This window comes from Hibiscus syriacus, unplaced genomic scaffold (assembly GCF_006381635.1).
Source record: "Hibiscus syriacus cultivar Baekdansim isolate YM2019G1 unplaced genomic scaffold, ASM638163v2 tig00110569_pilon, whole genome shotgun sequence".
NCBI classification, from domain to species: domain Eukaryota; kingdom Viridiplantae; phylum Streptophyta; class Magnoliopsida; order Malvales; family Malvaceae; genus Hibiscus; species Hibiscus syriacus.
In genome coordinates this window covers 160,743-185,241 of record NW_024062784.1, presented here as the reverse complement: position 1 = coordinate 185,241, position 24,499 = coordinate 160,743, and the positions used below count along the sequence as shown (strand labels likewise).

Below are 24,499 nucleotides of genomic sequence, written 5' to 3'. Positions count from 1 at the left end.
CTTTCTAATATAAACACAGTATGTTCTATGCTGCTGCTATGGAGCTAGATACAAATATCAGTTTTTTTCATTATTTTTGTTGAAATATCGATACCTGATGTATGAATATGAAAATATATTCTTCAGAAAAATTTCAAATTTATAAAAATAGAAAAAGTTAAACCATACCCGTGCTGGACATTTCCGAATCCAACATGCTTAAGTCTCGAGACCCTTGAAGCTCATGTTTGCATGCCATGCATTCTAGTTCCCATGACCCCACAGCTCTCTCTAGGAGATCAAACTTACATCGGGTGGGTGGATGATTGTGGCTGAAATGGCTAATCGTAGTGTTAATTTGCCTGGCTTCTTGCAGGGCCTGATGGATAAATAGTCCATCACTATCGTTTAAAAAAGCACTTGTACATCTAACATCAAGGTTGAACGATCAATGGTTGCACTTGTAAACGATGAGAGCTATTGACAGCCTCTCACATCCATCGCACACAATGGAGTATGGCAAAATACTAAATCTGAGCGGGTGGGGATGAAGAGCATCTCTTTGTATTAGATGGGGCAACTCGGCGCATGATTTGTGCATAAAAAACCAATAATGATCAACACATATTTTACAATAATACGCAGGACCATGGATAATCTCCGAGCACGCCTTCCAGTACACACTGCCATCCTCTTTCTTAACTTGTATGGGGCTCAAGCTGTGCCAGTGGGGAAAATGTTTCATCTCATCCATTTCACTGCACAAAAAGGGAACAAAAAACAGTGCAAGAGTGAGAAGACTGATTGAAAGTTGACGCGTTTAATATATAAACAATCAATTAATTTTTGTCCGTTTTAGTATCTAATTTTTTTCTTCAAAACATAATGTTAAAATTTGAACGGGGTACTAAAATAAAATAAAAACTAAAATTTAGGTATTAAAATAAACTAAAAATAATAGTTTAAGTACTAAATGCTTCATTTATCCAAAAAATATTAGTATTAACATAAAAAATAATTTTAATGAAATAGATCAAATTTTTTTTAAAAAAATGACTACCTTAAGAGTAAATTCGTTTTGATTAGTGTAATCGTTGAAATTGATGTTGTCTCCGGAGGTTAATACAACTCTTCAATATTAATACACTTTGAATATCGAAGTAAAAATCAACCAGTATTGCTCTTCTCGTAAAAATGGAATTAAGAAATAATATTTCAAGAAACAAAATAAACGAAGATTGTAAGAGAAAAAGAAATTTTTCTCTTTCTTGTATACGGACATGAGAAAACCAAAATCTATTTACACTCAAAGCAGGGATAAAATGATAAAATATCTAATAACAATTATAAAATAATTAATTATCATAAATATTATTTTAATGATTATAAATTATATTAAATATTTTATAATATCTAAAAATATAAAATATAAACAATGGATAAATAATATTTTATCAAAAAGATTGTCTAAAAATATACATAAATTAATCAAATCTAAAAAGTTTATATCCAATATGAAATTCTTTGCACTACTAACATAATTTACTTATTCTAAAGTAGAAGGACGATTATTTTCCTTCAAGTGAAGAAATCCAAAGATTTTATGTTTCTCACTACACAAGAAAGTTATATTATTTTAGGGGGCAAGAGTCAGCTGGAAGCAAATGTGCTGGTTGAAGTCTGAAGGTGGCTTGGGTCTAAAAAATCTGGGCTGCAGGAACAAGGTTTGTTGTTTTTTGCTAATCAGAAACATCCTTGCAAATACTGGGTCTCTCTGGGTGGCCTGGATTAATGAATATGCCCTGAAGGGGGCTACTTTTTGGGAAGCTGGTTATAAGCCTCAGCTCAGCTGGATCTTGAGGAAGCTACTTAAGTTTAGAATAGAGGATGCTGGCTTATTCGGCAGTGTAGTTGACTGGAATTTGGTTAAAAGCTATTGGGTGTGGGAGAAGTTGAGAGACAAGAGGGAGAAGGTCAGTTGGGAACACTTGATATGGTTCCCTCTCCATATCCCTAGAATGTCTATTGTCGCTTGGATGGTTTTTTTTTAACAGGCTGCCAACTAAGGATAGACTTATTCATATGGGGATTGAGTTAGATGGGCATTGTGAGCTCTGTAGTGATGAGGTAGAAAGCAGGGATCATCTGTTTAATGATTGCATATTTGTTGTTAGTCTCTAGAGTAAAATCATGCAGACTTGCAGAATTCCCCATAGGGTGTTGTGTTGGAATGATACCTTGGCCTGGGCTGCTACCAACTTTAAGGGGAAATCCTTGCTAGTCTGCATTCTGAAGCTAGCTTGGATTAGTCTTCTGTACTTTGTCTGGGATGAACGTAATCTCAGACACTTTAGAGGTCATTCTCGGGTGCTTGATGAGGTCTTTGACGTTATCAAACAGACAATCAGTGTTAAGTTGCATGGTTGTAGCATTAACAAAGCTGATAGGGTTAATTTACAACTTTGCCTTGATTGGAACATCGGCTAGCTTGTTGTTTGCTACCGTTCTATTGGTCGCTCGCCTGCAGACATGTGTGAAGCCCCTAAGCGGTGGCTATTCACGGGACGTTTCTTTATCTTATTTTGCAATTTACTGTTTGCTTTTCTTTTAGTTGTCTTTCTTGAGTTGTTTTGCTTAGGCTGCTTGTAGGGAGTTGTTGTTTATTTACTGTTGGTGGGTTGCTTCCTACAGTTGTATCTGGTATTAGCTCTTTCTTTGGGTAATAAAAATCAAATTATCAAAAAACAAAGTTATATTATTTTACTTTGGTAAGGTTATGTAGAAATTTAAATACTTGGAGTGTTTTCTAGCACACAAGAAATTAATATTCTATTATCTTTTCTTCTTTTTGCTTTCTCTTTTTAAAGTTTATAACATTAATTTCCTTGCGATTGGGACGAAGTAGGATTTCATAGAGAACGAACTTGAATTTATAAAATTTTATGGAATTGAAAATAAACTTTTAATAGAAAATATATAAAATAATTTAAAATATATAATAGTTTTGAAATTTTAGTGGGAGCGACTGCCCCTACGCACCTCCTTCTTAAGATACTTTCTCTCACTTTTAGTGGATTTTATTGACTAGATTTAATGATCGGTATTAGTGTTCAACGGAGATCATCTTAGATACGTGCAATTGCAAAACAGATGTTATATAGTAGGGCGTAGTGATGGGGACTTTTAAGAATTTTTTTATAACATACGAACATTCTATTAGGGATATGATCTTGTTGGTCGTGTTTGAAACACTGTTTTTAGCTAAGCAGAAAGTTGGAACTTATTCTTTACGTTACTGTTAGCTCCTTAGACTTGAGTTACATCGAGGCAGCTGGGTTCTTCGTTGTGGCAAGATTTCCATCGTAACTGCATTTTAACGCATCTTGTTTTCTCACTACTCGAGGCCCCACTGGCACCTTCCCAGCTTTCGGACGAATGTCCTGCACATTGTCTCTTTAGAACTTTATATCATGCAAGTCGAGTTTACGAGGCCTGAAAATCTTGAATGATGATACTATGTGTTAATTTTCTGGAGAACGATACCTGGTCGAAGACAGCAGTTGGAATTGCAAGAGTTGCAACGGCGTTTGGTGAGTCTACCATCCCGGAGATCCGTCCTTCGCAAGGGCAGCAGGATAGAAAAAGGTAAATCTGATGATCACCGTTGTTTCTTATGGATCAGCAAAAGTCTTAGTTTCTTCAAGTTCAATGATGAGGCAACATACCTGTTCTTTCGAGTACCCGAACTTGGAGAAGTAGTCGATGGCGTTGAGTACCGCGCGCTTGTATGCAACACTTGCATCAAGGAAATGTTGCCTTCCACTCTCATTCACACTTATTCCTTCGAAAACTAACCATTCCGAGAATCTCGGTTCGACCGGTCCGATCTCAAAGATAGGATTTACATGAATAAGGGTTGGTTTCATTGGTGTGAGGAACTCTTTCATTCCACCTCTTATGATTTCGCACCTGTTATATCACACTCCAATTACTTAAACCACTGAATGCACGAAACAGCCTGAGAACTATTGTTGATTTTAGTCTAAATTATTGTAGATGGAGCTAAATAACTCACTGAAGCTCGAGAAAATCACTCATCTCAATTGCTCCGCAGAATGAGACATCACCGTCACCTTGGAAAAATGCATGTTACCTGTGCTAAGGTTAGCTCCTTCAACAAAAACAGGAAGATATATTTTTGAACCTCTACTGAGGTTTTTGATGTCACAATTTCCACCATTCTCTCTTCCCGGAATAGTCCTCGCCGCCTCGTTTGCGATCTTTTCCCACTCGGCAGTCCCCTTTTTGATCTACAAAATGTCCATTTGTAGATTACATGTTATCATATTATCAATCTATGGTTAGAGATTACATATTTTGAACAAGGAAACTGATGTAAATGATCAATGAAACTTACTTTAAGTCCATAAAAATATATCTAAAGTTTCAATGTTCTAATTTTCTCTCCTTCGACGACTGTCTAATGAAATTAATTTTAAGGTATAATGTTCGCTTTCTTGAAAGAACTTTTCTCAATATTCAAATTTTTGAACAAATGACTACAACTCAAATTTAAGAAAACATCTAATCCAGAGCCTTTAGATGAATTTTTGTCAATTTTTTGTGGGTTTCGTGAAAAACTAATTCGATGTGAAAAGAGAAATGCAAATGTTTTGACATGGATCTTACCGTGAATGAAAACTGATGAGAGATTGACTATGTTAAAATTAATACAAGTAACTTAATATACAAACTAAAGTTTAATGTCAACACCAAACTAACACATCAGCTAGGTGTTAATAGTTTATAGGCTCAATGTTCAATGTTCACTGTTATACCGTCTAAACTTCAATAGCATATGATATAATTATTCTTATATATTATTATTATTTATATGCCAAAATTATTGACAAAATTTGAATTGTTAAAAACATTGATATATTGAAATGTGACAAATTGAGATTAAATATCATATCATGTTCATTGGTCTATATTTAATGCACATTCCATTAAGGCTATAATTTGGCAGTGTTTAAAAGATTGTTTTCAGCTAAGCCAGAAGTGGGAGTTTATCTAGAGGTGGGTATACGGGCCACCCGCTCGTTTAGCCAGTGGGTTTTGACGGTGCAGGCTTAAACGGAGCGGGTTAAAACGCCCGTATTCATAAACGATTTTGAATTTTAAGGTCCGCGGCCCATTCATTTAACCCGTGGGCTAAACGGGCTTACCCGCTGCCCGTTAAATAAAAAAAATTAAATACTTTAAATGCAATAAAAAATAATGTTTTAACTTACTACACCTTTAAAAATGATCGAGCAACTTGAAAAGGAAGATATCACCGTCAAAATAATAAATAATATTTAAATTTTATTTTAAATAGCCGGAAATGATTATAAAATAATATTTTTTTATTTTTTTAATCATTAATATATATATATATATAATGATATAATTACTTAAACTCAAATTAAAAAAACAATATTAACTTATATCACCAAATTGAAAAACAAATAAAACAATAACCACATTATACTTTTATAAAACACGATTATTCAAGGCTATAATATGAAGACACAGAAGTGTCTGAAAGCAGAAATTCAAACATAAAAATTCAACAAAGTCAAACATTATACAAATCTAACAAGAAAGTTGTCAAGTGGTCCTAATAATTGTATTTTATGGATACTTTAGAGAAAGACTAAAACATAATATGAAAATATAAAATAAAATACTTACAATATAAGAGTAAATTTAAAAGATACAGTTATACTAAAATTGGTAAAATATAAGTCATTAATTTGTTAAAATATATTTATTTTGTAAAAGTTTTTAAAAGTTGGAAAGTATATTTTCAATTTTTTCTTTTACTTTTCTTTCTTATTTTTAATCCAAATATTACGTGTCATGTAATATATTATTGGAATATCACATGACTTTTTATAATTAAAGAACAAAATGTATAACATATTTCATGAAAAAAAAATAAAGGTCAAAATTAAATAAAAAATCTTTAAATACAAAAATGATAATGATGTATATTTAAATGAAAAAAATATCAAGCAGCGGTAAAATTACGACAAACGCCCTAATAAATTTAAGAAATACAATAGTTATAAGTAACATCATATATTTATAGGTAATTTATTTTCTTTTTCTATAAAATTCTTTTAAGTTTATTTTCTCTAAAATTTTATGAATTTTAAATTAAGCGGGCTTTAGCGGGTTTCGTGGGTAGCCCGCGGTTATACGCATTAAACCCGCGGGTTTAATGGTCCAGGCTAAAAAGTCCGCAATTTAAACGATCTTTAATTTTTGAGGCCCGAAATCCGCACGGGTCACGGGTTAAACGGGTAGCCCGCGGGCCTTAGCCCATATACCCAGCTCTATGTTTATCCTTTACATCACTTTTGTTTAATCCATAGTTGTTTCCATGTGCATAATGCCCCACTCTGCATAAAAAATGTAAAAACCCTAGATTACAGTTTCTTGCTCTTAGTTTCGTAGGCTTAAAGTTACATCAAGGCAGCTGGGTTCTTCGTTGTGGGAAGATTTTCATCGTAACTGCATCTTAACACATCGTGTTTTCTCACTAACCGAGGCCCGACTGGCACCTTTCCAGCGTTCGGACGAATGTCCTGCACATATATATGCCACTGTCTCTTCAAAACTTTATGTGATACAAGTCGAGTTTACGAAACATGAAAATCTAAAATGATGGTGCTATGTGTTAATTTTCTGGAGAACGATACTTTGTCGAAGATAGCAGTTGGAATTGAAAGAGTTGTAACGGCGTTGTGTGAGGCTACGATCCCGGAGAACCGTCCTTCGCAAGGGCAGCAGGATAGCAGAATGTAAATCTGATGATCACCATTGTTTCTTATGGATCAGCAATGGCTTAACCATTGTTGATTTGTTCGAGTAGAGGCTCGATACCGAGGGATCAACGTACCTGTTCTTTCGAGTATCCAAACTTGGAGAGGTAGTCGATTGCATTGAGTACCGCACGCTTGTATGCAACACTTGCGTCAAGGAAATGTTGATTTCCACTCTCATCAACGCTTATTCCCTCAAACACCAACCATTTGGAGAATCTCGGTTCTACCGGTCCGATCTCAAAGATGGGATTTACATGAAGAAGGGTTGGTCCCATTGGCGTGAGGTACTCTTTCATTCCACCTTTTATGACTTCGCACCTGTTAATAAACCACACACCCATTACTTAAACAACTGAATACATGCAACAGCCTCAGAATTATTGCTGATTTTAGTCTAAATTATTGGAGATGGAGCTAAACAACTCACTTAAGCTCCAAATAACCACTCATCTCAATTGCTCCGCAGAATGAGACTTCGCCGTCACCTTGAGAAAAATGCATGTTACCTGTGCTAAGGTTAGCTCCTTCGACAAAAACAGGAAGATATATTTTGAACCTCTACTGAGGTTTTTGATGTCACTATTTCCACCACTCTCTCTTTCCGGAATAGTCCTTGCCGCCTCATCAGCGATCATTTCCCATTCGGCAGTCCCTTTTTCGATCTATAAATGTGCATTCCCATATTACATGTTATCATATTATCATTTTATGATTAGAGATTACATGTTTTGATCAAGAAAACTGATGTAAACTACCTTCCCTAAATGGTAGCCTATTGTGGATGGAAGATTCGCCAATGGTCGTGTATGCAAAACTTCACATAGTTTTAGGGACTTATGTTTCTCTTCTACTTCTCTTTCTCTGTCATTCCATATATTCAGGAGTTCCATCCACGGCGCCATTCCGATTATTCCCGGATGAGTCAACACCGGAAACCTCACCCCTGCAATTTGTAGATGACAACAGAATCGAAGGAAAGTGTTTGAAAAGCTTATAACTAGTGGGTACGGATCGAAACTTCACCCGGTATATGAGGAGAGTATGCATAAATCCCTTCGAAATACCAAATAGCTTTCGTTGCACATGGGAAATGGTCTGTCAAAAACCCTCCACCATTTTCCCTGTCGTAAGTAGCCGTATAACCCCATTCATCACCAGGCAAAGGACCCAAATTACATATTTCCACCGCAAGAAGATCACCAGGCATGGCTGATATGCCATCCTTGTCTTCAACTCTTATAGGTCCGCTCAGATAATGAATCTGTGCATCATTAATGTGTCATTTTGATCATATAACAGGCTAGTTCAAAGATGATTTAGGGGACATAAAAATTAAAGATCATACATGATTGTTTACTTACAGTGGTGAGGTCCATGAATTTGACATCGGTTGCAGAATCATCATCTTTAATGGCACCTCCAGTCCACCATCGCTACTCTAAAGAGCTCACTGGCCTTAACATGGGAGACCGGAGGGATGTCGAGTTGCCGACGATTGTGAAGAGGAAGAGGTTGTTCCCATGGCCTCTTCTTCAAGTCAATTGGCACCACTAGTCTTGGTGTTGGAGGAGCCATGGATAAGAAAATTTTGAACACGTGTCATAATATTAATTTTTATTTCATTTTGATACCCATGTTCAAAATTTAACGTTAATTTTTTTAAAAGAATTGAAATTTTAGGTATTAAAACATACCAAAACTGATAATTTAAGTACTAAATACATGAAGTTTTTACAATGGGATACTAAAATGAAACAAAAACTAAATGTTAGATATAATTTTAAAAATATTAAAAGTTTAGGTATTAGAACGGAACAAAATTAATAGTTTAAGTATTAGATGCGTAATTTACTCCTTTTTATTTCCTCCACATTAGATTGGAGAGGTTTTCTAACGAGACTTCAACCTATCTTTTTGTTTTATAATTTTCCGATCTTTTGAAAGCTATAAAGCATTCCTTTTAAAAAAAAAAATGAATTGCATTTACATAGATTTCTTATAAAATTAATTTATTAATTTAATTATTATATTATAATTTAAAAATATGATTCTCTACCTAAGAGATTAAATATATCTCTTATCATTGCAAATTCACAAAATAAAATACAAGCTCTATTAGAATTTCTGTATTTTTAATATATTATTGATGAATAGTTTAAATATTTATTATTTTATCTTTAAATACTTCTTCAATTATGTACGTTGGAAATAAAATTATATATGAAACAAATTCAGGGAAATTAAATTGGATAGGCAGAGAATTAATTTTTTTTCAGGGTTTTTCAGTAATTTAAAAAAAAATCTAATTCCACAACTCCCGCCCATAAATAAATTTATTTTTTATATTCATAAATAGGGAGACAAGTGAAGCAGTAAATTGCTTTAAGATGGCTGAAAACTATTTATTTGAAAAATGGAAAGTTATTATTCCTTCTTACCCATCATTCCTTTTTATTATTAGAGTAGGTAAAGGTATTAATTATATGTATCAAATCAATATATAAAATATTCTTCAAGTATGAATGCAATTTTTTATATTCTTATGGAAAATTTTATTTTTAATTGCAAAAATTATGTTACTTTCTCTTAATAGCGAAATTTTTTAACAATTACTATTCAATTTACGTTTAATATCTCAAACAATTACCCTCAAGGCATCTCAATAGTAAATAAATTATTGTTATTCTTTAAGATTTTGAGTTCGAACATAAGGAATGTCAAAGATGTGAGCATGCAATATTAAATTGTTAAGAGTTGTCTTTGAACGGATATTGCATTCTACTTATATCAGATTAATAAAAAAATCTTACAAATAGTTAAAAATATTTAAAACAAATACTACTTGTAATCACTTTAGATTAATAAAAGAATCTCAAAAAATGAAATAAAGAGTATAAATTAATATTTTTTTATTACCAACGGAATTAGTCAAATGATAAATCGTTTGATATCATTAAACGGATCTAGAATTTGAGTCATTGTGTATGCATAAATTCCTCGTTAGAAATCTCAACAACCAAAGGCAGGTGTATGACCCATATCAATCGGGATTAATTAAGATACAACTTCAAGAACCAAAAGGGTAATAAAGAATATTTTTATTAGAAGTAATAATATACAGTTCATATATTCATCATCATAAGTTAATAATAATAGTTTGGTTTTTTAATAAAGAATTAGGTAACCATAATTACATTGCAAGAAACTATGTGGTTTACAAGAGAGTTCCAATCAAATTCCAATACGTAATATTCAAACAACTAGACTTTAACTAACAATAAAAATGCGAAAATAATTATAATAATAAAGAAAATAAAATCCTGGAATTTCGGTAATATAAAATGTGAGAGCAAACTACAAATCATGCTATATCCACGTCAGCATTATACTGAACACTTGATATCACACACAAAAATGAAAAATAAAACACATTCAAGAAAATGTTGGCGCAGAACTTTCCTCATATCCAAACACTTCTCCTACTTTTCTCATATTCATTTTCATACGAGGAAAACGTTAAAAATATAATAACAATTAATTTTATTATTAGGGAGAGAAAACGAGTTAACGCCAAGCAGATGCGACGGTGAGAGTTTGGCCCAGCCACCCAAAGCTAACACCTCCGTTTTCTTCTTTAACGGTGAATCCCGGGTTGACTAGCTTACCTGAATTGAGTTTAGCACACATCGTGTCTGCGATGGTTTGACTCAGCGGCCTTGACTCGAACCCCGCCATGCTCATCCGGGCCCGCCACTTGCCGAAAACCTCGCATCTTTCAACGCGATCCCTCCCCTCACAAGTAACTGAGTTGGCGATTTTGCGTAATAGCCCTTCCTCCATCATCGCTCGTTCCGGGTTATCCCTCGAGACAGTCGACTCAACCGAGTCGAACAACACCCCGTAATATCTGCACGATTCACCCACGCGCGATACGAACGGCGCCGTATTCGTGTTCATTTCTTGCTCCACTAATGTCACCACGAGCGGCGCCAATCCTTTCACTCGACGTAAGAGCTCATCTCTTGGGTTATCAACGGAGACGCTCTCGTCAGGCATCCGATATAGCTTGAACGCGAAATTAACTGCCAATGGCTCGCCTTGTTCAATACCCAGCGAGTCGCGACTCAGATCGCTGAGTTTAAGACTCGACACCACATTGAATTTCAAAGAAACTCCAAATCTTTCTGCGATTTGACTCAACTTATCGCCAACCGTGTTCAACCTTTCATCCCCACCATTATCTGCTATAGCAGTGATCTTTAGCATTGAAGGCTTACCATTCCCACGCTCAGACAGCGCGTGGAGAAGATTCATGTACTGCCCTCCTTGCCCAATATCGAAATCAATTACATGAAATTTATTACAGCTTGGTTGGTCTGAAGTAGCATCGAGGATAGCCAGATTAGCAGCCAAGAATCCAAGCTTAAAACAAGGAGATAGATCATAAAGCATCTGAGTCGCGGCAGCGTGTTCCCTGCTAAACAACTCAGCCACCGGTGGTGGGTTTTCAACTGAGTTAACCCTCGATTTAAGAGATATCAACATGCACTCCATCAACCTCTGCTCTGAGCTCCCTTTCGAGTTAACAGACTGCGTTAATCGGGTCAGGATCTCGTTAACCGCGTCAATTTTTCCCTCGGAAATAGCTGCCGCGCAATCGATTACTGTCTGCTTAGAACTAGTCGAAGCTGGAGAAGCAATTGATGATGTGGAAGAAGACGATGAAGTGGTTGAAGAAGTAGGCGACAGGGAAATCGGGTTGTTAGGGCTGCTGGAACCGATCAAGTTCTGTATAGTTTCGGACCACTCGCTGTTGGTATTGGTAATAACCGAAACAGCGTCTCCTTCATCGTTGTCGTCGTCTAACAGTTGTTTCTCCAGCTCCTGAAGCTGGTTCATCATTTTCTTCTCCGGGTCTTGCGGCTGGGCAACCCGCGTCGAAACCGGATTCATGTACGGCCCGCCTGGTAAATCGGGGTTAACAGCCAGGATTGTAGAGCCGCCGGAGGTGTTGTCGAGGGGAATTTGTTGCGACCTCAATTGTTGCAAAAGCGGTAACCCGTATCGCTGCGGCATGCAAGAAGGAGACGAGAGAAATTAACCGTGACGTCCGGCGACGACAAGTTGGTCGACAAATCGATGGGAGACAAGGGAGAAATTGGAGAAGTGTGCTGGTATGTTCTGGGCTTAACTGAACGGAGATGAAGGTGTGCAGGATGATTGTTTAGGAGTTTTTGCGTTTGGAACTCCGCTAGTGTTCGCTTCCCGATGAGGCCAGGCGCCGGTCGGTTCATGATCTGAGACGTTGGGTCCATGAACATTCCGGAGACCTGTGTCCGGTACGGTACAGTCGCTTGGTTGTTGTTCATGGTGACAGTGGTACTCACAGATCTGCCGGTTAATCCACCGACAAAATCCGGGCCACCGCCCGAGAATCCCGAAGCCATATCCCCTCCCCTCTGCTTTCCCTCTTCAGATAAAAGATCTACAGAGTAAAAGAGAAAGAAACAACGAGTTCAAAGAATTAGCTTCCTGAGAAACGCATGACAAAGGAGAGAGAATGAGAGAGTTTCGCTTCTGGCGAATAAATGGCTAACTGAATATAACGGAGGGGAACGAACGGTGGGCATGGGTTTTTCCATTTAAATTAATGTCAACATACACGATGAAATGCAAGCACCAAATCATGGCCTAACTTATTGTGATTTGGCAGCGTATGCTGATTAAATCTTTTTTTACACTAAATTTAATTACTATAATTTATTTGGTGGAGTGATATATAAATTCTGAAATTTGAGAATATCATAGGAAAACTTTTATTTTTGTTTGAAATTAATGTCTCGAATACAATTATTTGACATTAGATATCTAAAAAGAATAAAATTTAATTGTATTTAAATAACTATTAAATGGGTAGAATCTAAAGGAAAGTGGTTCCACGCGATAAGCGAAGATCGTCGGACTTGAAATTCAAATGGGTGTTTGGTTGGGTACTTGATCACCTGACAGAACAGTAACCAACTGTTTAAAAAAAGACTGCGACAATAACCAAGAAACGCAATCCAGAACCAGAACACAACCCCTCGAGTACGTGGAGCGATGAGGTTGAGCCTTGATGGAAATAACGGCAACCGCCCTGTGAATTGGAAATTTCTTTATCACTTGTTCGCTGATTCGAAATTCCAGTACCTCGGTTTGTCCTAACCTCAACCGACGACTCCGGCTGATTCTGACATGTGTTGCCGACACGTCTGGTTTGGGACCTTACATCTCTGAGTAAAGAATTTCGTTCCATAGAGTTGCCTACGTCGGCAATGGTCCAACCTTAAAACATTCGTTTTCGCACCTAAAAATTATAAAGTTAAATTATTTTATGCATTAAAATCTAAAACAGAATTTATAGCAAAGAAACAGCTATTATCCTCGTTTTCTTATATGACAATTTTGAATACGATAACTATTACCGGATAACAAGAAAATCACTATTTCTAATTATTCAAGACAAATTAAATACTTATAAGATTTAGATTTAACTGTTTTTTTATGTTTACCCAAACTTTTTATGTGTCATAGGTGTAAATTATTATCTAAAGCTTAAAGAATAGAATGTTATTTTCAGAGTTTGACATCCTCATGTACTTAAATAACCTATGATCTTCAACAGTTCCTACCTCTTCAACAGAGTGTGATTTCATCGTAGAACTCATGATTCAATGTTTTTCTTCCTTTATATTAAAGTAAAAGTTGGTAAACACCAGAGCAAGTAATTTGGAATTACAGAGCACGGACCAAACAAATCATACTTCAAACCCTAGATTCTACAGGTATATTGGCTCTAAATATACATAACGACAGCATAAACTGCATTCATTATTTTATTAATTATAATCATATTTAAAAATATTATATTTCGTGGTATATAAATACAAGTTTGAATATTCAGAATCCATATGTCGATTGTATTATATATTCGTATTATATTTAAAATTAGGCTTAAGAGTTATCTTTATTCCTTAATAGATGCAATTTATTATTCTCGGCTCTATCGTATTTTTTCATCAATTTTGTTCAATTACATCATTTTATATCTTATCCCTAAATTATAAACTCTAAGGTATGGCTTAGAGGTAATTGAGTTATGGTTTAGGGTTTAATATTTATAATTTAGGGTTTAAGTTAGGGGTATGGTATAAAATAATACAATTGAACAACTTCAATGAGTAAATTGATTCGAAAATAAGATAGAGGAGAAATTGATATATTACATGGTCACGAATTACCTTTTTACCTTAAAATTATTAAAACTACTAAGAAATTTACTTTTTCAAACGGGGTGTGTTTAGATTTAGGGTTTATTAGTAGTATATTATAGATGCTGTTAATATAAGTTATGTACTAAAATATATTAATTAATAAGACTTCACAATTCCCTACAATACCCAAGTGCTTTTAACACTTTGACAATTTGCAAAAAGGTTTGCGTGTTAGGCAAAATCAGTCACGAAAAGCAAAATTAAAACTGCCTTTTTTTAATCTATTTATATTTTCTTTCGCCAAATTGGATCAAAAACCTTCACGTCAACACGTGTCAAATACAGATCACATCTGCCATTTGTCTGCTTCCCAGCTTATATCTCATATCAACCATTCATCTGTCATATTTGATTAAGAAAACTCCATCATGAATAAAACTATTAATATCTGTCAACACACATTTTTCGTCCTACTAGGATTCAAACTCCTAAAAATATGATAGAATTTTAGGATTCAAACTCCTAAAAATAGGATAAAATTTTGCTAGGATTCAAACTCCTAAAAATAGGATAGAGTTATACTATTATATAAATTCCTAAAGATAGGATCCACAAGCACTATAAATAGCCATTGTAACTCACCATTGTAGGACACGATTTACACACAAAACATAGAGGAAAGCACGAGAAGATACAAAGGCAAAGCTATTGTAAACGATTCGAAAAATAAATAAAAGACAACCGGCAAATTACGTAGTACCGAAAGGGCGGTTCAAGGGTGCTAATCCTTCCTTGACCGTAATCGACTCCCGAATCCGACATATCTTTGGTAAGACGCAGATCAGGTAAGATATAAGGTATCCGATTAACCTATTTATTTTTTAAATAAATAATCGGTGGCGACTCCAATCACATTTTTCAAGTCGAAGCCCAATTCCGGGGCCCAACCGAAAGACGATTACGACAGCTTGGCGACTCCGCTGGGGACACAGGTAAGTGAGTCAGGCTAAGGTAATTTCCAGTTGTCTTTTTAACGAAAAGGGTAAGTTTAAATTTTAAGGTAACCTTTCGATCCTTATTGCTTACTTTTGATTATATTTTTTTTCGAGTAAATAGTTGTACTAACCGTTTTCTCAATGATTTCAGCCCTTAAAGTCTTTTTTCATCTAAAGCTCTAAACCCGAGCTCTGAACCCATTTTAAATGGGGGTGAAAGCGACGCATTCGTGTGAATTTATTCACCGCATATGCCTAGCAAGTAGCCTTCGGGATTCATATACCTTATGTCTTCGTGTGAATTTATTCTCCGCATAGACATAAGGGAATGTATCCTCTCGAGTTTAACTTAGTCCACACAAGCCTGTGATGGGTTTAGGACTAAGGGTCTGGCAAGCCCAATGGGGCACCAGCAAGGAGAACTCGGGTACTGTTTTTATAACCTAAACCGGGAGACTTTGAAGAATTAGAGCCTACCCCAGAACCTCATTTCCAAACCTAGGATGTCTGAATTATTTCATGTTTTACTTTCTGTTCAAAGCATGCGAACTAGACAAATATGCGATTAGGATTTGTTTGAAATTAGCATGCGGGATAGAGATCATGTCCGAGTAGGAATACTAAGCATGTTCGGGTAGATATCATGTGGGGTAGGATTTTTCATTTTTTTTTATTTTGTTTTACTTCACTAATTTTTTTCTCTCTCTTTTATTTTATTTCCATCATTTGCATCATTCGAAAGAGGTGTTGATCCACAAAAAACGTGTTTGTTAAACATGAATAATCTGCATTAATGGACAGAGGGGTTGTAATACAAGAGATGAAAATACAGAGGACAGTCTACAGGGCGACTATGTGTCACATTCAATCCAAAAGACGTGGTACCCGCAATCGAAGAATATGTCACTTTGCTACATTGTAAAGGACTTCGAATGGACCGGAATTTACACTGAGCACACTAAAGTCAAATTTTTTAGAAGAGTAGGGGCAAGACAAGGAAAAAGTTACTGACCCGGAGATTCCTTTCAAAAACTATGAGAACAAGATGAATTCCAGAAACAAGTCGATAAGCTTCAGATGGAGGGCTTCAATGGCACTTTTGTTAGAAACAAGCTCGGCAGAAAGTGAAGGTCGGAGATGCAGTCCTTCGAGACCTTTTTTGGGGCAAACAGCTTGTCGCTTGCAAAGGAGCCTGAACGGTTCGACAGGATATTCAACCGGTGACAGACGAATGCAGAAGACTAGTCAAAATGTCAGAAGCTGTTAGGATATTTTTGTCTCTTAAAAGATAAAATACTTTTGTCCCCAATAAGGATTATTCATAATAACAGGCACATTTTTTGGATCAATGCCTCGAGCATTTCATGCATGATGCATCATGCATTTAGACATATTCTGCATTTTATTATTTTCCTTGCATTCGCATCAACTAACGGAAGAATGTCTCAATAAAGGAATAAATACTGGATACACCGCCTCAAGCGTTGGACACACATCATCCGCATAACATCCGCTTGAAAAAAAAAAGGACAAATAGAGGCCAGAATCGCTCAAATCGAGGAGAACATGACAAGACTACAAAAAGAACTGGAAGATAAGATGACTCAAAACAGTCAGAGTATTTTGGAGTCCATCAAGAAAAACCAGGAATCCTTGGTTGACCAAATAGTGGCCAAATTATCATGTTTACAGCAAGCTAGTGTAGTAGGGGGAAGTCCCTCCGAAGGGGTAACCATATCACCAACCTCACAGGTGATTATGTCACCCGAGATCTTACCCAGACCACAAGAAAATTCTTTTGCTGTCAAAGGAAAAGATTCATCTGCTGTAAAGGTGCAAACTTCCAAAACTAATCCTGATAATCATCCGGGTGATTACAATATCCCGGATTTCAATGAAGATGACAAAGCGAAAAATATGGAAGAGAAAATCAGGATGATAGAAGATCGAATGAAGATGGTCCAAGGGGACCATGATTATTATGGAGTGGACGCAAGAGAGTTGAGCCTGGTTCCAGATTTGGTGCTTCCACCAAAGTTTAAAGTTCCTGAGTTTGAGAAGTTCGATGGGAACAGCTGCCCATCAGCCCATATCACTATGTTCTGTCGGAAGATGACAGGATATGGAGGGAATGATCAACTCATGATCCACTGCTTTTAGGAGAGCCTATCTGGTTCATCTATCCGTTGGTACAATCAGCTCAACCAAACTCACATCAAGACATGGAAAGATTTAGCCAAGTCTTTCCTAGAACAATATAAACATATCAATGATATGAGACCAGACCGGGTTATGCTGCAAAGCTTGGAAAAGAAGCACAACGAGAGTTTCCGACAATATGCACAGCGATGGAGGGATTTGTCTGTGCAGGTTCATCCACCCTTGGATGAAAAAGAGACTAGAAAGTTGTTTATACAAACCCTGAAGACACCTTACTTCGGACACCTGGTGGCAATTATATATGGAGGTTTCTCAGATCTAGTTATGGCTGGTGAGATGATCGAGCTAGCTATAAAACAAGGAAAATGAGGGATATATCAACAATGTCAGCACCTACAACGCCAAAAAAGGTGTTACGATCTCAAGTCCAAAAATTGTTGCAGCTGTACCGTCTAGTACTTCTAAACAAACTCAGAGAGAACCAAGGAAAGAAAGATTTGCATCAGTCCAATCCCAATGACATATGAGGAGTTACTCCCAACGCTAGTTGAGAAGAATCTTGTGACTCCAGTTCAATCCAAACCTAGAGAGGCCCCATATCCTGAAGGTCATGATATTAACGCCGTATGCAGCTATCATTTTGGGAGCTCAGGACACACCACTGTGAATTGTGGGCATTGAAACGTAAGGTCCAAGATTTGATCAATTCAGGGGCATTCACTTTCAATATGTAATGGGCATTCTGATCGAGAGTCAGATGGGGCATCCGTCAGGAATTTTGTTGCATTATCAATCATATCATCTTGTTTGAACTTGTTTTTCTTTCGTACTTCTTATGCGTAAACATTTTTAAGTCACTTGACGTTTAAACATTTTAAATAAAATGCTTCATTCTTAGGAAATGAACAAATTTTAATCTTGAATTCTTTGAATATCACCTTAATTAAAAACTGTTTAATAATTGAGGTTGTAAATCTTTGACAAATGACAAGATTGAACCCGGCAAAACAAATACCCCTTGGTCCTAATTTAAAAGATCATCAGATTACATGTTTTTTTCTCTTACCGAGCTAAGTTTTCTCTTCTCATGAGTCCATCCAAGGTCTGGCATTCAGATATGCATTAAGAGCGAACAGAATGGGGCAACTAACACATGAGATTGCAAAACTAATTGGTTTATACCTTTGTTTATGACGTTCAGTGAAGATAATGATCTTCATAGATGTAATAGTCGAGTAAGCAAATCTAGTTTAGGTCAGTTGTTTGGAAATTGAACTCTAAAGATGAGATCCCTTGACTTTCAAAAAACACCTAGACTATAACAGGTTCTTCTTGACAATCTTAAGAAATTAAATCCGTAAAGCTGAGCTATTCCACTAAGGCAATTGGTTATAGAGGAAACTCGAAAGCCCTGGCTTTATGAATAGATTATGTTCAAACTATGACACTGCTTGGACACTTGGCAATTCGGTGTTTGCTCCACTGCTTTTGTCAGGCCAAAGACTTTGTGATGAGACGAACCCTTCAGTGATTTGTCCCTCTAAAGCTGAGCTATTCCACTAAGGCAATTGGTTATAGAGGAAACTCGAAAGCCCTGGCTTTATGAATAGATTACATTCAAACCATGACATTGCTCGGACACTTGGCAATTCGGTGTTTGCTCCACTGCTTTTGTCAGGCCAAAGACTTTGTGATGAGATGAACCCTTTAGTTAAACCTGATAAAATGATTATAATAATAAGCTATCCCTCTAAAGAAATTGGTTGAACGCCCCGGCTTTATGGATTCAGCTAGCCAGACAATGGCAAAATAAATCAAATTTATCTAAAAAAGAAATTTTCGGTAATAATAGACTAAGGGAGTTGAGAAACACCTGTTATAGTCAAATTCACACGAGCACTCAAGAATTTCATTTTTAGACCGATATTTCTGCACTACCTTTGTTAGAAGAACTTACGAAACTTGAACAAATGGAAGATTTCAGAGAACTGAAACAGAAGTGTTCTGAAAGGTCTAGTCATTGATTATGCTAGTTGTGTCATTTTGTTCGCCTCCGATCAAAATACCAAATCAAGAAAAAGGGACATGCCATGATCTTCACGATAACCAAATCGATGAAACAAACCCACCTCTAAACCAACTTTTCGATCTTGATATTTGTCAAAGATTTGCAGCTATCAAAGATTAAAATAGTGTTTGATTCTTTTGATATCCAATGAACTCATGTTTTATGATTTGCTTCAATTGTGAAACCTAGAAAGAGGTAACATTTTCAAAAAGTTCCTTTTGATATTTTTCAAAATTTTGAAAATTCGAAAGAAGAAAAGCATTTTCAAACAAGATAAGTTCTCTGGAAGCATATCTTGGAATTCAACAAATAATCGCTCCGAAGCTCAAGATCGAAAATGAGGCAAAGGAAACCATTTTTTGGGCAAAATTGGATAGGGGAAGGAAAATTTGTATTGAGGTCTGCAAGAGTACACCCTGGTGGAAATGAAGACAAACTGAGTCAGAGATAGAATGAAGACTACACACGCAACCATTCCCCTCACATCTCAACATATACATCAACATGTACATACATGATGTATGAAATTTACATCTTTGCATTCATCATCATGAGCAATAAAAACCTTGATTTTTTTCCTCTCTTGAGGGCAAATTCAACAGTAAATAAATTTCATCTTGGCATACATCAAACATCCATCATCATGATAGTTACATCCCGATACATTTTACAGATATTTCAGGAGAAGATGGGATTGTCTTGCTTAAGACAGTCTCATTTAATGCAGATGATTATCTCACTTGAGATTGTTTTTCTTAGAACAGACTTTGTCTCACTTAAGACTGTTTTACTCGAAAGAATATTTATTTCCCTCAAGATTGTTTTTCTTAAAACAATATTTTATCTCGCTTGAGATAGTTTCCCTCGAAACAGAAAGTTTTGTCTCACTTGAGACAGTTTCTCTTTAAACATAAACATTGAAAACATTTCCCTTGAAATGAATTTTGTCTCTCTTGAGATAGTTTCCCTTGAAACAAAATTTTGTCTCCCTTGAGACAGTTTCTCTTGAAACATAAACATTGAAAACATTTCCCTTGGAACAAAATTCCGTCTCCATTGAGACAGTTTCTCTTGAAACATAAATATTGAAAACATTTCCCTTGAAATGAATTTTGTCTCTCTTGAGATATTTTCCCTTGAAACAAAATTTTGTCTCCCTTGAGACAGTTTCTCTTGAAACATAAACATTGAAAACATTTCCCTTGAAATGAATTTTGTCTCTCTTGAGATAGTTTCTCTTGAAACATAAACATTGAAAACATTTCCCTTGAAATGAATTTCGTCTCTCTTGAGACAGTTTCTCTTGAAACAAAATTTTGTCTCCCTTGAGACAGTTTTCTCTTGAAACAAAATATTTGAATATGTTTTCTTTGAAACAAATTTCGTCTCCCTTGAGACAGTTTCTTTTGGAACTAAGTTTTGTCTCTCTTGAGACAGTTTCTCTTGAAACAATTTTCGTCTATCTTGAGACAGTTTCCCTTGAAACAAAATCTTTGAATTTATTTCCCCTAAAACAAATTTTGTCTCCCTTGAGACAATTACTCTTGAAACACAAAATCTTCAAATTTATTTCCCTTAAAACATAATTTTGTTTCCCTTGAGATCGTTTCTCATGAAACAACAGATATCTTTGAGATCGTTTCCCTTGAAACGAATTCTATCTCTTTCAAGACAACTTCTTTTGAAGCATCATCTGAACCGTTACACTCAGCTCAGGCACATACTTGAGATGGTCGAGAAGCATTTCTCAAATCAAAAATAGAATGTGCACATCAAATTTGAACATTTGAAGAATTCAAGATCAGGGATCAAAAATTGAAGATTCAAGAATCAAGATTCCAGACAGGCAACTGGAGATCGAGATTTCTCTCCAGAGCCCCAAGATAACATATGTTGCATATGCATTTTAGGCACACCTAAGAGCATTGCATCCATAGCATCACATATATGCATAACTTTTTCAGGTTTTAGCTAGAGTCAATTTCAACTTCGCGGAGAATGATATTGAACTCAAAGCGACACGATTTGCTCGAGAGTGGATTTCAACTTCACGACGAAGGATATCTAGCTCGAAGCCAAACTTCACAATAAAGGGGTCTCCACGTTTTCAACTTCACGGCGAAGGGAATTGTGTCCACCCGCAACATACAATACTTGGATTTCAACTTCACGACGAAGGATACTCAAGTCAAGGCTCAACTTCACAACGAAGGGGCCATATGCGATTTCAACTCCACGACGGAGGATATCGTGGCACTCGAGACAACACAAGTTCAACTTCACAACGAAGGGACGACTGGTTGTCAACAAACAACTTCTCAATTTCAGAGCCAATTTCAACTTCACAACGAAGAATATTGGACTCCAGACAACGCAAGTTCAACTTCACGGCGAAGGGACCGCTGCCTGTCAACAACAACTTCTCAATTTCAGAGCCAATTTTAACTTCACAACGAAGGATATTGGACTCCAGACAACGCAATTTCAACTTCACGACGAAGGGACCGCTGCTTGTCAACAACAACTTCTTAATTTCAGAGCCAATTTCAACTTCACAACAAAGGATATTGGACTTCAGACAACGCAAGTTCAACTTCACGACGAAGGGACCACTGCTTGTCAACAACAACTTCCCAATCTCAGAGCCAATTTCAACTTCACAACGAAGGATATTGGACTCCATACAATGCAAGTTCAACTTCACGACGAAGGGACCGCTGCTTGTCAACAACAACTTCCCAATCTCAGAGCCAATTTCAATTTCACAACGAAGGATATTGGATTCCAGACAACGCAAGTTCAACTTCACGACGAAGGGACCGCTGCTTGTCAACAAAATTTCATTCAGATTCAATTTCAACTTCACAACGAAGGATATTGGACTCGAGACAACACAAGTTCAACTTCACAACGAAGGGACGACTGGTTGTCAACAAACAATTTCCCGATTCCAGAGCCAATTTCAACTTCACGACGGAGGATATTAGACTTGGAACAATGCTACTTACTTGGATTTCAACTTCACGACGAAGGATATCCAACTCAAAGAAGGATTATTGTCGAGTTCGACTCCATTCAGCTCGATAACACATCAATCGCACTACTTTCCGGTTACAGTCGAGGTTTTCAAGTCGAGAAGAGGACCTGGGTTAGCCGTGCCTTAGTGACAAGCAACCATTTTCAAACAGCATAGCTTAAGTCAAGAAAAAGCTATCTGTCAATGAAGATTTCTGAGTTCGATTCCGATCCAAGGTCTTTAAACCGAGAAGAAGACCGAAGGGTAACGGGAAGCCACGTGCTGATTCAAATTCCGAACTACGGCTTTAATTTCATATCATTTCAAGATGAACTCGACTTCACGATGGAGGAGTCATCCGTAACTCAATTCGACAGGGAGTTATTGAAACATCAGAGTTAATTTTTAACTCCACTAAACGAAAAGTGTGTCTTTTAATCTTTGCCCTATCCCCGTTACACGACTATGGGCAAAGAGGGGCAGCTGTCAACACACATTTTTCGTCCTACTAGGATTCAAACTCCTAAAAATAGGATAGAATTTTAGGATTCAAACTCCTAAAAATAGGATAAAATTTTGCTAGGATTCAAACTCCTAAAAATAGGATAGAGTTATACTATTATATAAATTCCTAAAGATAGGATCCACAAGCACTATAAATAGCCATTGTAACTCACCATTGTAGGACACGATTTACACACAAAACATAGAGGAAAGCACGAGAAGATACAAAGGCAAAGCTATTGTAAACGATTCGAAAAATAAATAAAAGACAACCGGCAAATTACGTAGTACCGAAAGGGCGGTTCAAGGGTGCTAATCCTTCCTTGACCGTAATCGACTCCCAAATCCGACATATCTTTGGTAAGACGCAGATCAGGTAAGATATAAGGTATCCGATTAACCTATTTATTTTTTAAATAAATAATCGGTGGCGACTCCAATCACATTTTTTAAGTCGAAGCCCAATTTCGGAGCCCAACCGAAAGACGGTTACGACAATATCAAAATTATGTTTATCAAGTAATTTATTTTTTAAAACAATAAATTGATAAAATGTTTAAAGAAGGACGTTTTTTACAATTAAATTTAATTATGTTCGGCATTAATTCCTTTCTATGTTAATTAATCTCTAATTAATATGGTAAAATTCAAAAAGGAATGATCAATAAAAAAAAACGTCATTTAATTTAATAACCAATGTGGGACCCTGTTTGGATTTTTTTACCGGGGATAGTCTGTTCACGTTGTGGGAATCCATCTGCCGCCGTCTATTAGGTGTTGGACGCGCTAAGCCCACACGTAATCCACGCTCCCGTAAAATGTGTTGTTCGCTCTCACAGACGCCGAGATTAATGTGGACGATTACGTAATTCAGAAACGAACTTAATTTTGATTTTTGAATACTTATAGCATGTATGTCCACGTTATTGAGAAACACAAGAATCCATTGAAAAGGACTGGTCCCATTTAGCCCTAGGATTTATAGACCCAAAAGCTGACCATTTTTCATTAATTTTATTATTTGGAAAATATTTTTTAATTATATTATGTCATATTTGAGGGATTTATGTTTTCATGTTACATAAGTTTATATTATTTTCTTTTTAATATATTTTTATTGTCCATATTATATAAATAAAGACTTATTGTCTTTAAGAAATATATATATGAGCTTGAATTTGAGTAAGGAAAATATAAAGGCTACAGTTAGTTGGAATTGGGGGAGGATCTTTATGAAGGGAAATGGGGTGCAACCCACTCAAAGCCAATTTGAGAAATGATTAAATCAAGTTGGCTTTAAAGGATTCATGTGAATCATCCCACCCTTACAATAAACAATTTTGTTATAACGAGGAAATATTAAATACATAGTTAGGAGAATTTCCTATAATCATTTAAACAAAATTATTAACTTAATATCACAAGGACAAGACGAAGAAAGATTAAAAATCTAACAAAGAAACTCGAAAGAAGATAGACACAAATATATCCAATCGCGTTAGCAAACGAACCACAAAATGATATCAAACTATTGAAAGATCACCTACAAAATCACAAATAAAACTCGAGCAACATAAAAAGCTATCCATGAATGTAAAATATGTATCTAAATCTAATTTGAGGGTCTAAAACAAGGAATATCAACAAAA

At 36.0% G+C, this 24,499-nt stretch overlaps 2 pseudogenes; both read right to left on the bottom strand.

Moving 5' to 3' along the window:
• Positions 1-3,219: 3,219 nt before the first annotated feature.
• LOC120132493 lies at positions 3,220-8,430 on the bottom strand (annotated as a pseudogene).
• Positions 8,431-10,342: 1,912 nt separating this feature from the next.
• Positions 10,343-12,484, bottom strand: LOC120132491 (annotated as a pseudogene).
• Between the last annotated feature and the right edge of the window lie 12,015 nt (positions 12,485-24,499).